This window comes from Ammospiza caudacuta, chromosome 2 (assembly GCF_027887145.1).
Source record: "Ammospiza caudacuta isolate bAmmCau1 chromosome 2, bAmmCau1.pri, whole genome shotgun sequence".
Lineage (NCBI taxonomy): Eukaryota > Metazoa > Chordata > Aves > Passeriformes > Passerellidae > Ammospiza > Ammospiza caudacuta.
Genome location: NC_080594.1, coordinates 48,390,785 through 48,409,248, shown reverse-complemented (window position 1 = coordinate 48,409,248; position 18,464 = coordinate 48,390,785). Strand labels below are relative to the sequence as shown.

The following is an 18,464-nucleotide window of genomic DNA, read 5'->3' as shown; positions in this document are numbered from 1 at the left end:
CCCTTCCTCAGTCAAACTACAGCATTATTGAACCACTGAATTGGCACAGAATGCAGGGTAGCAACTAGAGTCAGTTAATGTTGGACCACAGATGTGAATGGGGTTCTAAATCCCATTCCTGAGATTTGAAATGTTGCAAATCCATGGGTCATTTTAGAGACTGCATGCAGCATCTTTTCTTAGCTTGTGCTTGTGGCCAGGAGTGGGGGACTTCAGAGAGCACATACTTCCAATGCAATCTAATTGTCTTCTCAGGAGCCCTCAAATTATTAATATGACACTGTGCTGTTAATAAGATGCCCATCTTGGAGTTTGGTGCTTTCCATGGGCTGTTAGCTCACGCTAGCATGAGGGAATATTGGACCAAACTTTCCTGACTCATCAGTGGTAAGGAGGGAGTGAGTGTGACCTATGAGAAATGCAAATCCAATACTTTAGATTATTGGATATTCAGTGCTAGTTTGGTGGCAAATGTTGAACAGTAGTAACCTGAAGGCATTTGCTTTCTTAAAAATTCACTTACTGAAATGTAAGAACTTCGTAATAATAAGAGAATTGACTAAAACCTTTGAACACCGAATGTCAGATAAAATTTTTCCCATTTGATTTTTTTTAATGTTACCTTTTGTTACTTTTCCAGATACACTGTAAAGTAGTTTTAGCCATCTCACCAGTCTAGTGTGTTTTGTTGATGGTTTCATGTGCTTTCCCATAAAGTATTTTAGAAATTGTAGCTGTAGGTATTTCAGGTGTGTTTTCATGGCAATCCATGAAATACTGAAGCTAGTTATAAAATTGTCTAAAATATTACTTGTAGAATAAATAAACTGAACATGAAATTTTAATGAAAACTATTTTTTTATGATTTTAAATGCATGGAAACAAACCTTCATTGTGTTAATTTTCAGTGGGATAGATTTTAATAGGTCTTTTCCATCTTGAACTTCCTTAAGATATCCTGAAAGTTAATATAATTGAAATTTGGAGGGCATCCTTAATAATGACCTCAGCCTGACTCTTAAAAGCAGTGTGAGAAGTTTCTTCTGTTTGGAACAGCAGCCCTTTTCTCCCAATTGAAGGAGCTATTTGGAAAACCATTCAGAGATAAGCACAACATACTTACAGGTAAAACTGTTTAACAACCCCTCTGCTCTAATGTAAAGATTATTGTACACACAAATCACAATGAAAGAAGAAAAGCAACTTTGTAAATGTGAGTAAAAACTGAAGTGATTTGTATGTGGTCCCTTGGGTGGAGAATAAAATGCTCATAATAAGAGATATGAGATTCAAAAGGAACTGGAGTGTGTTACTGCATACACATGTGGATAAGGTTTTTCCATTTGTTTGGGTAAATGATTTGTCTAGAGCTTCCATTGTTCCTAGAGTTACTAGTGTGCTTTTATGTCTCAGTTTCTGTAGAGTAAAGCATAGCTGTATAATTTGTTTGAATTTACATGCTGACTGTATGTGGGATGTTAAGTGCTTGACTTGAAAGAATTGCAGTGAGAATAAAGATGCTGTTCTTGACTTTAAGTAAAAACTGCATAGATCCTTGAACAGGAATAAGTGTGGAGATTCCTGTATGTAAATTGAACAAAAAAATGGGAGAGAGGGAATAAAGTAACATAATAAAAGTGAGAACAGTGTGGTTTAATTTTATATCTGCAACAGATTCACAGAAATAACTTAAAGTCTTGTTCTACATGAAAACCACAATGCAACTAATTTTTAATAGAAGAGGTGGAAATACCAGTTACATTCATGTCTTGGATTTTGGAACTGAATTTAGTTTTGTGCAGATGGCCAAAGAATAGCAGAAAAACTGAAACGAATTAATGTTTTAAAAATATTTTGAAATTCTTGGCTTGTATGGTGCGATCACTGCAGTTGGATATATCTCTTTGTGTTGCTTTTATGAAGTTGATGTGCAGGACTTCATTTTGTGGCTGAATACAGCAACCGTATACAGCGTACACACACCATGTAAGTATGTAACAGCTGATTTTAAGGTTGTTAGCCTCTCATCAAACTAGTGAGAATCCAGTCTTAAACCTGAGTGCATCATAGTCAGAGAAGCACCAAACAGAAGACCATGGTAAAGGAAAATGAAATAGTACATATCTATTAGTAGTAATGGGATGAGATTAAGGTATTTTCAATTTTTGGCCTTAATTCACTGTAATCAATTTTTTTTGTGTGTGACAGGGATATTAATTTTATTATCGGTAAAGATAAAGGCAAGAAAGAAAAAAAAAATTCCCAACAAAACACCTCTTCCAAAGAATCCCCAAACCCTAAATACCTCAGTGTACAGCCTAATCCCAAGCAAAATGTGTTTTCCCACTTGAAATAAATATGTATACTTAAGCAAGGTAGAAGAGAAAATAAATCTAAAAATATGTAAAAACCAAAGGGTTTACTGTAATTCTTTTTGCATCTGTTAGCTCTTGATATTCTGGTCATTTTAAAGTGTTTATTTTTAAAAAAAAAAAAAAATACCATTACTGTTCATTATTTGTTATAAAAGGATTTATTCTACTAAATTTATTTATTGTTACTAAGTTTTCGATATTTTTATATAGTGTAAAATTGCATGAAAAAACACTGCATAAAGCAGCTATTGCAGTACTGTAGAATGCAGTCTTTGAACTGCTAGCTGAATTGGTCTTCCAGGCTGCTTACAAATGTTTTAAATATTTGTATGCTAATGGAAATTTGAAATATTTGTGTGCATATTTAAAATAATACAGTACGTGCCTTGCTGCAGATATGAATAGCCTTTTGCCCTCCTTGCTGCTTGGTCCTGCTCCCTCTGTGTCCCCAGGCAGGAGACACAGGTAAAGGCAGGTGAGGGAGACTGTGAGAATTATTGATTCTGCTTATTTCAGTGTGGAAGGAAAGAAGAGCAAGAAGGGGCAGTAGAGCAAGACTCTTCTTACCTGTGCATACATAGGGTAATTTGTGCTGCAGACAGAGAATATAGTTCAATAAATGTTCTCATTAAGTGAGTTTGGAAGAAGTACATAGCCTAGAACAAATGGGTAAGAAGTGTGTTGAGGGCTTTTAGATATCTGAATAACACGGTTATGGTTTACATTCTTGGTGATAGTTGGGCCAAGAGGGCGAGTATTTCAAGCAGTGAAAAAAAAAAAATTCCACTAAAATGTTGAGCCAAATTTTATGTGAGCTTGACCTGTCTGTTCACTTTCTGCAGTTACCAAGAAGGTTACTTGCAAGCCAGTAAAAAAAATGGAAAATAGTATTCTTTGTGATTTCTCCAGGAGAGATAATATACACAGTTGCTTTAAAAAGAAGCAAGACTATTCACATGTATTTTTCTTGGAAGAAAATATAAAAACTGCCATTACAAAGATGGGAAAAACAGTCTTTTAAAATGCTAACATTCTTCATTCTTTGACATGATAGCCTTGTGTTGATATATCTTGTTCTGCTTTTAAGGGAGAGAGCATGCGCAAGGTAAGCCGGAGCTGCAGTTTTAATCAACTTCAAATAAAAAGCTTTTCCCAGAAGACACACCTGTAATAATGAAACAGTAGTTAAGCTTCAGTTTTGTTTCAGTGTGGAACATTGTGTTTCTAGAATTTAGCATCATACCAGTTCCAGTTCCACATCTGACATTTTCGGAACCAGAGCTGTGCCAAATCATACAAATAAAGTTTTTGCCTTCGTGTGTGAGCAGTGCAATTACTGCAATTCAAAAACTGAATGTTCAAGAGTTTTAAAAGAAAATGTATGGAAGAATTGTCGTCTGTTGAATTGCTGGTTTAAAGGTGAAAATTGTCAACTTGGCAGCAGGGATGGCTTTACTTATGACATTATTTTAGGCTATGTGTCAGTTTATTATTACCATGTTATACTGTGTGTCATTTTTGTAATACCACTTAATGCATGTTTGACATTTTTCTTGCATCACACTTGTGTAGTTTCACATATTATTCACACTGATTAATACAACTGTCTGTAGGTGGGGGTACCAGAGCATTTGTTCAGTATTACGTAACTTGTTTAGGAGGGTTTTTCATTGATAAGCTTGTTTTCTCTCTTGTGTTTACTCTGGATGTTCTGAGCAAAATACACTTTTTCTACTTTATGTGGGGAAAAAGCAACAAGTAATGAAAAAGTGGTTATTAGGAAAGTAAATGGAAGTTCTGGATGCTTCTTATTGTTTCTAAAATGACAGCTGACCCAGGAGAATAAAATCACTCGGTATACTTTCTGCATGACTGTGCTAGACTTTTCCCTTCTTACAGCACACTTAAGAATCATTATTCAAGGTTGCAAACAAAACTTTTAATTTCTGTCTGATTTTAATCCTAACTGTGTTTACACGACAGTAAATTAAACGCAAATCTCTCAATGTTTGCTCTGAAAAGTGCTCTTAACTCCCGAAATTGTATTAAACATAAGGAAAAATAATTTGAGTTTCATAATTTTAAAATACTGAATTAGCCAGTCCTCTGGGGGTGCAGTGGGGGTGGAGGAAGCACAGATTTGTGGAGAAATCATACTCTTGTTTTCAGTTGCGTTGTGTTCCTGGGCATGCATTTTTTTACTCTTTACATTGGGCCCATTTGTTACAAAGATTTAAAAAGAAATATAACTTATCATATTTCATCCAGTTGTAAGTTCATTGCTACATTGTAAAAATCAAAATTGGTTAGTTAAGGCACATTTACTTTACTGGAGATTATGGCATGTAGTATAAATATCAGAAATAGGGTAATTCAAGTGTTGGTAGTTACTGGTGATATGTTGTTGTGCCTTTAAGCGTGGTTGGATAAAAGCTGATATATGTTGAGCATAACAATGTCTTAAAACTCAGTGCTCAGAACCTTGATGCTGAATTTGCATTTCTGCTTTATTGCTGTGATAATGACAAAATACTCACAGGTTTGAAAGTTTACATCTAGATATATGGAGGAGAGTAAAGGATTGAATATTGTAGGTTGCTTGGTTTTGAGGTCTTGTGTGGGAAAACTGATATTGTAGAATCTTTTCTATATGATTGCTTAAAAATCTGGTTTTTTTTTAAACTGTCTTGTATATTTAAAACTGTCCAGTGTGAAGGAAGCCAAATGATGTGTCTTTAAAGAATGTAGGAAGGCAATTTCACTAGAGGTCTTACTTGAGCTCTAAATCATTTACTGGTTTGACACTGAGGACATGGTGTCCTAGCTCTAACCTTACACTACAATTATATTGAAAAATTGTGCAAGCTTCTGCCAAGCTTTAGAAGTGATGTGAGGATGTAAGGTGACATACTGACTGTAGAACTGGGCCAAATTATTGATATTTGTTGCTTGTCATGGGCCTGCTCTGGTTATCCTAATCCATTCCTTTTAGGATTTTGTTTTCTTTTCTGTACTGTAGGTTTTCTTTTGTTTAAAAGGCTTTATGTTTTCCTGATAATGTGGAAGATATGAGCTGGATGAAACTTTATTTGGGGGTTCTAACACTAAACTCGATGGAAATGGTTTAAAGCAAGGGAAAGATGTCAGATGCACAGTAAACACCAGTTCTGTCTATGATTTGACAAGTTGTTACATACCTCTCCATATGCGTTTTGTTAGTATATATCATGTATGTTTTCTTAACCCATTGTGCCTTTAAAAAGGATTTATGTCTCTTTCTAAGGGGGGCAAAAATTTTTGTTCTGGATTAATTTCATTTCATTGTTTCTCTTTTGTGTAATTACGCAATAGTGAAGTGACAGAGAGTACACGAGAACTTAATAGATAGTTACTCTTTCTGAACTCAAAGATGTGTGCAAATACTAATACAGAAAAGTATAATTAGATAAGTGCTCTTCTTGGATTTACAGATGGGGGAGATGCTATTGTGGAAGAGCAGGAAAACGTGGCTTTATCTCATCTTTCACTTTGCAGCTTTTAATAATTTAGTAACTACCATAGAATTAAAGACCCCAAATACAACTCTTATAAACTTCATCTAAAATTCTTAAGTGTTGTTTCAGAGTTCTGCTATAAACAAAACTAATTCAGTGTAAACATTCAAATAAAATACATGCTTTAATGGAAAAAGTAATTGTGAAAGCCTGTGTTTTATTAAGGTAAGAAGAGTAATGTTATTGGGGAGTTAGGTGTATGTTCTCGTATCTTTACTTTTTGACTACACAACCTTAAAGGAATAGAGGTGAAATTAATGACATGCAGGAAAAGGCTAAATATACAGGACAAAATTTCCTGGGAAAGGACTGAAGTTCAAATATGTGTAACTTAAATACCAGTGCTTCCAGTAGAGGACTTCTGTCTTAAGTTCAGAAAGCTTCTGCTTAGAAACAGGTGCTGCCAAATCTAGTCCTGCTCTTACAGCAGGAAATTGTCATCTTTGCCTTGATTGTGACAAACCAAGAATAGGATTGTCAGGATTTAAATTTATGAAGAACCTAGTTATCTTGCCACAGTGATAAATTTGAATAGCTGAAGAGTCAGCATCTTAGGTAAGTTTGCTGAGTTGGTATATGTACAGCTGCATGATTGTCACAGCCTTCCCAGAACTTGGAATATGGTAGTGCCTTTGGTTGTTTCAGCAGTTGCTTCATGTGCCTGAGTTAATGAAGTTTATTTATGGCCACTCGGATGCTTTTCAAAGTCATTTTTCTGCTTAGCAAATTCTCTCAGGTAGTGACAGCCACTGCAGTTGTGGATTGAGAGTGGTGCCGTCATGGGGTGCTTAAATCAGCATGTGCTCCTATCAGCTGCAGTCAGCTTAGTTTGTACCTGTTCAGTCATTACAGTGCACTTCCAAATATTACTTTTCATTAATGAAAGTTGTGTTCTCAGTGAGGTATCCATACAAGCAAGTTTGAGTAGAGGCTTAAGAAAATAGAGAAAATACAAACTAGTTACACTTGTACTGTCAATGAGACAAATTCCTTTAATAATTCCAGGTGTGTTATGGAAAATTAATCTCTTGGATGGTTCTAATTCCCTAAGTTTGTAATAAAGGTACTTGGATTTTGTTCTACCTCCGTTTTCTGAGGCTCATCTTTAAACTGTTTGGACATCTGCATTTATTTTAGCTTTCACACTTGATGTAAACTAGAGTCCTTCAAACTTTATGCATAAATATACCCTGTTAGGGCATACTCATCAGTCAGGTGCTGATCAGATGCAAGATTTTGTAGAGTCCAGAATGAAAGTAAGTGTAAAAGTTGTTAAATAAGATGAAAGTAAGTTATGAGAAGACCAGAACAAGATTGAGCAGAATAGGAGAGCAAACTGCTTTGAAGGTGGTCTGTAAAATGTAGTGCAGAAGAATCTGATAACAAGTACATGTTCTGTTAAACTTTCAAAGAAACGGATGCATCAGGATGCAGAACTTCAGTATGAAATGCAGACTTTTTTGGAGAAGCTGCTGCTTGCTTAAGCGGAGTTTCTTTTTCAAGATGTTGCAAGTAATGTTTGTAGTGTATTAGAGTGGATGTTTTTTACTCGCGTACATCAAAAGTCACAAACAGGTAACTGAAGTAACAGCTTTTATGTTTTTGTCTGTGTGTGTAACCATTTTCTCATTAATGTGTTGATACTTACAAACTTGGCACCCAAGATAATTTTGATAGCTTGTTTGTAAATTAGTATTTTTAATGTGAGAATTATAGTGCAAGCTTGCATCTTGAAATCTGAATGAGCTATGATGAAAAACAGTACCAGCAATCAGTCTCTTTGATTAAAAATATTTACTTTTGAATATGATGCCAAGTTACTGCCTTTGTATATAAGATGATATCAAAAGGGAGTTCCTCACTTCTCACACTGTGGTCATGGCCTAGTCCTGTGCAGAGGAGTGTCATCACAGAGGCCTTTACTTTGCTCTCGGAGAAAATGGTAGCCAACTGGAGCGACTTTATGGGGGCTATACGGTGGAATGGTTGATAGTATTCCTAACACTCACTAAGATGCCTCATCTGATATTCAGGCTTGAAATGATTTCTAATATAGTGCTTTTCAGTCCTCTGCCACAAGTTAGTAGGTGTTCAATTTGCTCTATGTATGATGGCTGAGCTTAAAGCTTTTAAAAAATGTTTGATATTAACTTAGAAAGCTACTTCACTTTGGGTAGGAAGAATAGCTTTTATCTTGCCGGTAGTAGTGACTTCTACTAAAATAAGGAATGCTGTACATAGAATTTACAGCATTCTATGGTACTATAAAGCTGAAATAAATCCTGATAGTGCAGCATCAGGAATATGTCCAGTTGTGCAAGGAAAGGACAAAGAGCGAAGTTTGAGTCTCAGCTTGCCAGACAGAGTAGCAAATAGAGAAATGGCTTCTTTATTCAACATTGCTTTGGGAGTTTTTTCAGGAACAGGTAAGTCTATGTCAGTGTACCAATATGGGGTAGAACATTTGCAGGATACCCTGCAGTTTATTAATGCTGTTTGTTGTCTTTGTCTTAAAATACAGATTCCATTTCCTGTATTTCAAATCTAATGTAAGATTTTTCTGTTTTCTACCAATTATGATTTTATTATGGTGGAAGCCAGAAGTTGATATTCTGCATTTCTTATAGAGTAATCTTATAGAGTAATCTGATGGAAGTTGTCACCCAGTAGAGTTAGTACAGGAGGGAAATTACTTAATTGCACAAAGAATCACAGATCTTTTGACAGGACCAGAAGAAATGGGTACACACAGAAACACAGGGGATTACTTCTGAGCATCTGGAAAGATTTCTACTGTGAGGGGTGACCAAGCACTGGCACAGGCTGCCCAGAGGTTGTGGAGTCTCCATTCTTGGAGATGCCACAAGCCATCTGGATGTGGTCCTGGGCACTGGCTCTAGGTGGCCCTGCCTGAGCCGAGGAGTTGGACCAGATGATCTCTAGAGATCCCTTCTGACATTAACAAGTCCATGATTCTGTCATCTAAGCAAAACTGAATTCATTAAACTTTATGCAAATGAATTAACAGTTAAACCCTATTACATGCTTAGGTGTTTGAATCCTTCCTTACTTGGTTTCATTTCAATGTAGTTGAATGTATTGGGTAGTATTGTTAAATTTTACATTTTCAAATGAAGCATGTCAAAGATGAAAGCTCTTGGAGTGAATGAGTTGATGTTAATAAAGACTGTGTGACCACATCTTGCCCTGCCCTTCCCCCAGCACAGTCTTACAGCTTCAGAGATTTTAGCCCCACAAAGATAAACAGTTCTGCTGTCATTATTTTGGAAGAGGAGGTTAGGACACTGGCCTAACTTGGCACCTGCTGCAAAAATGACAGGTAAGGAGCCTTACAGGAGGGAATGGGGAGCATTGTGTGAAGTTCTGTAAAGCAGAATTGCAAACACAGAAGCTGTGTATTAGTGAATTTCACAATTCCTTAGGAATACTGTTGTTGGTTTTTTTTTTTTAAATTAGAGAAAATTGGACTATGCACAGTATAAGAAGTGTTATGTGAAACTAGATTCCCTCTTAGGTTTTGGAAGATAGAAAACATCCTCAAAACTAGTGAGGTCATCACTACTATATATCAGAATTATTCTATAATACAAAGCTTATGCTGGTTTTCTGTAGTCTTAAAACTAAGATATGAGAAAATTGTCTCTTAGGCTTTGCATATGCACATTTTTGCTACTTTAAAACAATTTTAAATATTTTTGAAATAAAAAATTAGTCTTAATAGAAGTATGCCTAATTAAACATTCCTAAAATCTTGGTGGTTCTCTTAACTCCTTGCAGAAGTTTATATTTGTTTGCATTGTGTGTAGCACAATGGTATCCTGACTTCTGTTAAAGCAATAGACCTGTACTGAGATCCTACTTAACTCTGTGCTAGCTGTGCTGGTTTAATGATATCTTGTTTACAGCAGACTTTTCTAAATCTCTGTCTGTGATAGGTGACCTCAGAGTTTCCAGAACCTGGCAGAACTATTTTGTGAAATTTTAACTCTAGCTTCCAGTGCAGCATTATCAGATGCTTTTTATCTGTCAGATTTCTTAAGTTTTCTTTGTGAAGTCACGTCTATACATCATTATTTCTAGGTGAAAGAGATGATGAGGGTTAAAGGTTATTCTCTTGTTCCTTCAGCAGTTTTGTACTTCTTAGCTGTTCATGATAAAGTATCACAAAATGCTCAGAACTTCACATCTCTGTAACCTGTCATATGAGTTCTGAATGGAGAAAATAACACCATTACTTGGACATTTTTCCAAGATGCTCAGCATGAACACAGTCATTGAAAATAAAAATCTAAACATTGAAAGATATTTTTGCTGCTTCAATGACAACATTTGTAAAATGGGTAATTATGAAAATCAGTGTTGAGCCAGCTATTCTGGTGGTGCAGGTTCCTCAACTTGAAATGGGAGTGTCATAGAGGGGAGGGGGCTGTATTTAAAAATACGGGATTTAGTTGCTGTTTCACACAGGATTGTCTTAATGACTTGGACTACTGTCTCACAATGCATAAAATTTTGCAAAAAATATAATGTGTGTGTATATATATATATATATATATATATATCAAACCCACTTGATGCTGTTGTGTCTTGCATCTAGGAATGTAATGACTTGCAATTGAGCAATTTTATTGATTTTATGAAGTGCTTACAAATTTTAGTATCTTTGAATTCAGACCTTGCTGAAGCTGTACAGATGAAAACTTTTGTGTCTTCTGTTTAAATGCTTTCAGACATGCTCATCATTCCCTAAATACTGAAGAAATCATCTAATTTCTATATGGTGAAGATCTGCAATCCAAGCAAAACAGAAACTAATGTCCCTTGATCGCAGATTGTCACTGGCATATGTTCATTGCCTGGCCACTAGTAACTGCCACCATTTGTTCTTTTTTGAAATCTGATCCCAGAGGAGGAATATTACTGCATTCACATTCCTCATTCTGTGTAAGATGCTAACTTCAGGTACCCTGCTCCTTGTAACTTTAAAGTTGTGAAATGGATGTAAAATATTTTTAACCATCTTGCAAAGGAAATTGAATGCCTTGTTGGCTTAGCTCAAGTAGTATTTCCCTTTTGTTTCTAGGAACTTAATTCTTCCTTTGAGTTTTAATTTGGTATTTTTTTTCCCTTAAATGCTTGCTTGCTTCTACTTCTCTGCAAGTACTTAATATGCACTTATTAAGAGAATTTGACAAACACAAGATTTGGAAAAAATATGTTGCAGTTTGTCTCCTATAATCCCTGGCAGCTATGCAGTGATGCCAGGTAACAATTGCTTTTAGTCACTAATGGTTTTATTGTCCTCAGGAAGGACTAGTCATAATTAAGATGAGCAGATTTGGCCAGACTAAAGTTAAAACTAAGAGAAGAATGGGGAGGATAAGATTGCCTGACCATTTAAGAATGTCTAGCACTGTATCTTCTGTTAGTATGTCAGCAGCCAACATTGTTATCTGTTACCTTTTGATAGGTAAGCCTGAACAAATGCAAACATGAACACAGCTCTGCGGATCATCTCGGGTTCCCTTTGGAAACCCCAAATAAGTGGCCACAAGGGATTGTGTGTTTTCCTGAGAACACCTCGGCATTGGAGTTCTTCTTTCTGTGTGCTGGATAGTGGTTCTGCTACTCTCAAAATCATACCTGCGCCCGCTGGTGCAAAATGCCATATGGTCACTTCAGTGGAAGTCAAAATTTACCTGTGCTGCTGTTGTGTGTTGCTAGGTAATTTTTAAAGTAGAACTAAAATAAAGGGGAAACTTAGGGGGGTTTTATTACTCTTACTTAAAGTAGCCACCAAAAAGCCTATTAACTAAAAAAACGGAAACAAAAACCTGAATCAAACCACAAAACCTGTTCTCTCAGTCAGTCTGGTGAAGCTGCCGTGCATCCGTGTGCAAGGTACATGTGCAGTGTCCTTCAGTGTTGGAGTGTCACAGCTGTTCCTGCTCCAAGTTGGCACCGGCAGCCTGGAGCTTGTCCCACAGAGCCGGTCTGTGCTGCAGATATCCTGCACTACTTGAGATAGCTGCACTTACGAGTTGGTTTTCAGTTTTCCTTTGTAACAGCACAATATATGCACAGTATCACTCCGTTTGTGTGTGATGCTTCTCTTCTCTCCAGAACAGGCATGTTTATCCTGTTGTAAGCCTTTTAGACTAGGTCAGATTCATTTTGTTTACCATACCCACCACACCCACTTTGAGCTTTAATTTAAAGAAGAACTTTATCATATGGATGAAAATTCAGTCTCTTTGAAAACAACTTTCGCTTGTGTTCCAGCTCACTCTTAGAAATCACATTTTTCATCACTGGCTGCTTGGATGCATTCAGCTCTAGCAAAGTAAATACTACTAATCATAAACAGAGTTTATATAGGGTAGAGAGGTTGGAATGATCTTAGAAGAGGGAGAATTGTGAATAAATTGTGCAGAGGCACATTCCTAGTAGAAACTATAGACAATTTAACACTTCCTAGCTGTCTTACTGGGTGTTTTTAGAGCCTGTAATCAAAAATTGATGATAATTATTTGGCTACAGCTTTGTCACTAATATCTACTGGTTGCCAAGAATATGGCACACTGCTTTCTCTTCAGTAAATCTGGGTGACCAAGAAAGAGAAAGTAATATTCACTGTCAGTTACAGAAACTGGAGAGACTGTGTTAGGCCTTGATGCTTTAGCTTTCTTGATGGGGGAAAAAAAAAAGGGAGAAAGTAATTATTGGGGTTTTTTAATAATAAAATACAGACTGAACTGTGCAGTTTGTTATTTTAGCTGTCCTGTTAGATGGGTACATACCTATCAATAGCTACATTAATTGCACCATGTGGAGGTGATGTCTCAGGACACTAACACTTCTCCAGATGACAGTTCCAGCCAACTCCCTATGACTGGCAGTTCATCACTACAGCTATTATTGCATTTGACTTGCTAAATGATTGTAGAATCAACGCAGTTAGAAAGGGTTAGTGGGCTGTGCTCTTTTATTTGTGCTTTAGGAAGAAAGTGTCTATCTTGCTGAATGTCTGGTACAGAATAGATAACTTCGTAAATCTGATAGATAGCAAGTTTCACCATGGTGTGGGAGGGGAGATAAAAAGGAACCAAATGGGAGAATTGATTTAATAGGGCTCATACATTAATCATGCCAACTTTAAAATGGTATTTATTCTGAGCTGCACATCTCAGCCTGTTTTCAGCTGTGTCTGATAAGGTAAATGTTAACTTTATTGTAAACGTTTGTGGTTTTATGTTGTAATTTGCACATATGTCACTTCTTGAATTGGTTTTTGGGACTGTTCCTAAAGTGAAGCTAGCCTGAAAGGTGTAACCTGTGTGTGGCTTTCCAAAGGAATTCTTTCTGTAATAAATGCTTTGCAGAGTGTGCGAAGTTTTATGATCATCAAAACGGGACCTCAAGATGTTGGAAAATAATTTTAACAAGTTTTTACTTGGGAGTATGGGGAGTTCTTCACCCCTTTGTGCTGTTGTGATGAGGACCTTTCCAGGCAGTCTTCTCTGTAGACAGTTTCTTGGGGCTCTCAGGCTCTGCAAACACCTTTCTGTGCCTGAGTAAGGGATTATGCTAAGCCTATCAAACATTGCACTGCTCACATCTTTAAGTCTGAGACACTTATGGAGAAGAGGTGATTTTAATTCTGGGAGGAGGGAATGTGTCTACAGGTGAGAGCTATTTCAAAGCCTGAATGGCTGGGGCATGGAGCTGTTGAATTTTAAACATTTTGGATAGTTGATTTGCATGTGTATTCTAAGACACTGTGCAAGGTGGATACCACTTACTGCAAATACAAGCCAATCGATTGCAGAAGTTGTAAAATTACAGAAGTCCTAAACTTTTGCATCAATTTCTAATGTTTGCAGTATTAAACTGTATTTTAAGAATGATACTTGTATGCAGTTCTGTTGTGAGATGGTTTTTTACTCCAGCTCAGTTCAGGTGTATCATTTTGATAGATAACTTTGCCCCCAGTTAATAATGTCTGTACAACAACATACTGCAGAAAGAGGAGACTGCAGTGAGAGCTATTAGTTCTCAAGTGTCACTAATGACTCAGTGTTGTGTGCAGGGATCCTAATCATTTTAGTGGCACTAATATTAGAAGGATGAAATGCCACTTTTGCCATGTGCCTTGGCAAGCTTAGAATGTCCAGACTGTCTAGTGGCACATGAAATACTTATGTTTTAGAAAACCTCCAAAGGGAAATGACTTGGGGCTCTTTGGATAAGAACTGCAGTTAATCTACTCCAAGCAGAAATATGAAAATCTAGGAACAGCTGTTGTTGAACTGCTGAGGTAGTAAAAATTAAATAAAATCTGTGAAGAAACAACTGAGTGGTAAGAATGGGTAGAGAATAAATTGATTTTTTTGTGGTAATGGGAAGTTTTATTATGGTTTATTACTCCATATATTATGGGTTTCTGAAAAGAGAAGCTACTGCGTTTTCCCTTTTGCTTGAAATGTCAGTTATTTACTGTCTCTTTATTTTTTTAGGTTACTGTTAAAATCTTAAAAATGCAGATGAAGACTGGCTTGTGCAGAATCCTTCTGGTATCTTATGCAGACAAAAGAGAATCCTAAACCAGGTTTTAGTACAAGGTATGTATTAAGGTATATGGCTTTATCCAGCAGTTACTGAAATCAGTCCCCCACTTTTTGTTCAGATTTGTGATTTGATGTAGTTGTTCTTCTACACTTCAAGTAATACTTGATTTCAGATAATGTAATTCCTGGCCTAATTCCTGACATGTGTTATGTTTTTAAAGGACTTCAAGCATATGCACACAGCCTCTAGCAGTCAGCTCAAGCTCTGGCCAGCCATCCAAACCCCACAGTGCCACATTAATATGACGCCATGTCTGAGCTGCTGGATGTTACTGATACATTGCACTTAGACTCCTGATTGTTTGTACAACCAACACAGTAGTTACTGATTCTGAACAGTCTTTGGCATTAATCAGAGGGCTCTGGTCTGGAAGGTGGTGTCCATGCACTCTGGGAGCATGGGGCACAGTTTGATTTGTGTGCACACAGGTGTGTAGTGCCATCTGCCCTGACTTTGGACAGCATTTCAATGGTGTTGACAGATAGCAAGGTTTTAAAGGGAGTTCTGTGTGGCTAAGTTCAATAGTTCTGGTAGCTCCAAAATTCCAAAATACCAGTTATTTTTATGAAGTAAAAGTAAATTTAAACACTAGTTGGATTTGACCAAGATTCTGCAAGTTCTAGTGGTAAAGCAAGAGAAACTTGTGTTAATTCTTCTGTTTGTTTGGCTTGGCAAAAGGACTCAGAGCTGTCTCTGTAGTTGTGTTAACAGTAAATCAGAGAACTGGGAATATAAAGGACCAGAACAATTCATCTGTTTTGTAATCACATGTAATAGGTGTCCCTGACCATGGCAGTGGTTCAGACCAGCTGATCATCTCTCTCCATGTGCTGGCAACTTTCTTTGTATAGCAGGATGCCATTTGGATGCCTTTGTGGCCAGGTTGCACTCTTTGCTCAGGGTGGTTCTTGGACCTGGTGTTCACCAGGGCCACCATGTCCTTACCTGCAAAGGGGCACTCCAGCCAGCTGGCCTCCAGCCTGTCCTGGTGTCTGGGATTATTTCTCCCCAGGAGCAGGATATGACATTGGCATTTCCTTCTGTTGAATTCCATGAGATCCTGTAAGCCCATTTCACTAGCATCTCAAGGGATAACTGGATGGTAGCATGACACTATGGCCTTAGCAGAAATATGGCCTCCATATTTCTATGGAGGCCACTATAGCATGACACTATGGCCTCTCAGCTTTGTCACCTGCAGACTTCTGAGGACATGTTGTCCCATCAACCAGGGCAGAAATTAACATCCTGAAAAGGACTGGCCTCAGTGCAGGGATACTCTGCTATTCACTCATGTCCAAGAGGACTTCATGTCACCAACAGCCTTCTAAGCCCATCTCTTCAGCCAGTTTTTAGTCAACCTCATGTTCCACTGAGCCTATCAGTAGTCTGGCAGTATCATGACAGGATCAAAATGATAATTGGAGATACTATGGCAAAAGATTTCCTAAGCCAAGGCAGATAATATCCACTGCTCTCCCCGTGTCCACTGAACTGGTCACGTCACCAGAGAGGCGCTCCAGTTGGGATCCTTAAGAATTTGCAAATGACCTTGTTGTAAATCCATGCTGACTGCTCCAACTTACCTTCTTGGTCTGGAAATGTTTTTTTGGAGTAGTTGTTCCATCACCTTCCGAGGGCCTGTAGTTCCCTGAGTTCTCTTTCCTGCCATTCTTGAAGACTGGAGTGACTTTTGCTTTCCTCTGATCCTTGCACACTTCTCTCAGTTGCCACACTTTGTCAGCAATGCAGGGTGGCCTTGCAAGACCAGCAGCCAGCTCCTTCAGCACTCATGGGAGCACCCTAGCAAGCTCAGCATGTGTGACTTGTCCAGTTTGTGTTCTCTAAGGTGGACCCTGTCATGTTCTTGGTTCTGGGAATGGCACTGACAAGATGGGAAAGTTGTTGCACACCTTTTTGTGGTTCTGCTTTTGCCCTTTACTGAGGAGTCCCATTGTTTTCTAGTTGTAGTAAAATCACAGTATAAAAATTATCACACAACAACTGGCAATATAAACCAGACTACTGAAATAAGCAACCTACAAGCATTTACTCACAAAATCTAAAAAAGACAAGCAGCTAAAGCTCTTTGTCAGAAAAGTAGAAATAAAACAGAAAATGGCTGCCTAATTTTTTCAGAGTTTGATTCAAATGTTTTTGTTTTTTTTTTTTTTATCCAGAGGACATTTTGTCTTGACCATGTAGCCATTGGAATTCAGTCTTGTTTGTCACTACATATGAGAGTGCTGCTGTGCACAAGAGCCATTTGGGAACCTCAGTGTTTGGCAGGTTTCCCGGGCATCTCAGAATTTTTCTGTCAGCTTACAGTTTCCTTCCTGTGAAGGAAAAAACAGGTGGTCAAGGTTCCTTGGAGATACAAGTGTTCCTTTTACTGGCTAAATAACAACTCCTTGTCTCAATGAAGTGATAAGAACCTTTCTTCCTCTTCCCCCATTCCTCACATGTATGGAGGCTTCAGATCGCAGTGTGAACCTGGCTGACCAAGTATAATGGCCCAATGAATTTGTGTTTAGTATTGTGCCAGGCTGCCTGCTCCTGGGCTTCCTGAACAGAGGGAGCTCCAGCTGCCTCGGCGGGGGCAGGGCTGTCTGAAAAATTGCTGGCATTGCCCAGCTCTTTATCCAACTGTATTTGCTGTAGGGGGATAGAATATAAGAAAATAAAGATAGTGTAGAAAGTAATCTTCCCCCCAAGGAGTTGCAGGTGGGCCACTTATCAAAGACTAGGAACAGGCCTGAATTTAATAGGCCACAGCTGTAAGCAATGAGAAGAGTGCTATAAAAGAGTGGGGTGGCTGGTTGAGGAGGGAACTGGGGTTAGTTGGCTGCTTTGTGAAGAAGGAAGAGTCAGTGCTCTGAGGAGCTACCCATGAGAAACACCAAGAAGGTATGAAATGTTTGTGATAAGGAAACAATAGTATGGAACCCCTGCAATAAGATGAAAACATTTGCTGTTGTGTTGCTCTGTTATTTGCCATTTGAGTCTTAAGCGCTCTACTTTGATGACAAAAGCACACTGTCAATGAAGTTATCATTGAAGTGTCTCTTGTAACTCCTCAGCCTGAATTGTACTTACTTCCTGGAAATGTTTGTCTCCATTCAATGCATTAGGTTTCAATGGAAGCCGCTGGTGGCTGCCCACCCTCAGAACTGAGGCTGTTACATTGTGATGATGTGCAAAATGCTGCTCTGCACCTTGGACAAGGACCATCAGGGTGAGAATGTAATCGTGTTGTCACTTGTTAAAACTCATAATGGTACACTTTGTACTCAGTTTTCAGTTTGTTAGTACTATTTTTGTGCTTAATGCATGAATTTTTTTTTTCCTTGTATCTCTCAGTGCTCTTGGGCAAACAAATAATGCTGTTATCTAATAAAATAGTAACTAAATCCAGCACACCTGGCTGAAGGTAGGAGGACAAACTGATCATTCTCAGTTAAGCTGTTTTCTCTCTGCTTGCAGACAGGCCAGACCTATGAGACCTGAGGGAAAAGGGCTGTTTGAAATGACAAAAAAGAACATACACAGCTTGGAGGTGGTGTCCCCCACCAATACCTCAGCTTGGAAAAGACATAAGAATGTGAATACATCTGCTTGTGAGCTCCAAGTCCTCTTCCTACATGAGGAGACAAGTTATAGCTTTTGTGATGTTACTGTCTTCAGCCTCTGGCACAGAAGGTGGTGCCAGTCCAGCATTTCATAGCAGAGCTGATGTTGGCCTGCTTTGATGTGTAACTGAGGTACAGATGCCCTTTTCATCTAGACTGCGCTCCAGGCAGATTTTCTTTTTAGAAACAATAGTGTTAAGGGAAATGGGTGTAACTAAAAGGATTAAAGTTTGCATGTTCTACAAGAATAATAAGAG

The 18,464-nt window shown here is 37.9% G+C and overlaps 1 protein-coding gene across 3 annotated transcripts in view; it reads left to right on the top strand.

Annotated features, from left to right (window-relative positions):
• The window catches only part of PSPC1 (paraspeckle component 1), a 58,856-nt gene that overhangs the window by 39,341 nt on the left and 1,051 nt on the right, over nucleotides 1–18,464 (top strand). Inside the window, exons 7-9 of one of the 3 annotated variants that reach the window (XR_009274443.1) lie at nucleotides 14,467–14,571; nucleotides 17,710–17,813; nucleotides 18,062–18,339. The gene's annotated coding sequence lies outside the window, so the exon portion shown is untranslated. Of the gene's footprint in view, nucleotides 1–11,420; nucleotides 11,675–14,466; nucleotides 14,572–17,709; nucleotides 17,814–18,061; nucleotides 18,340–18,464 lie in introns of those variants that run through there. The other 2 variants (XR_009274442.1, XR_009274444.1) reach the window with 2 other exon arrangements.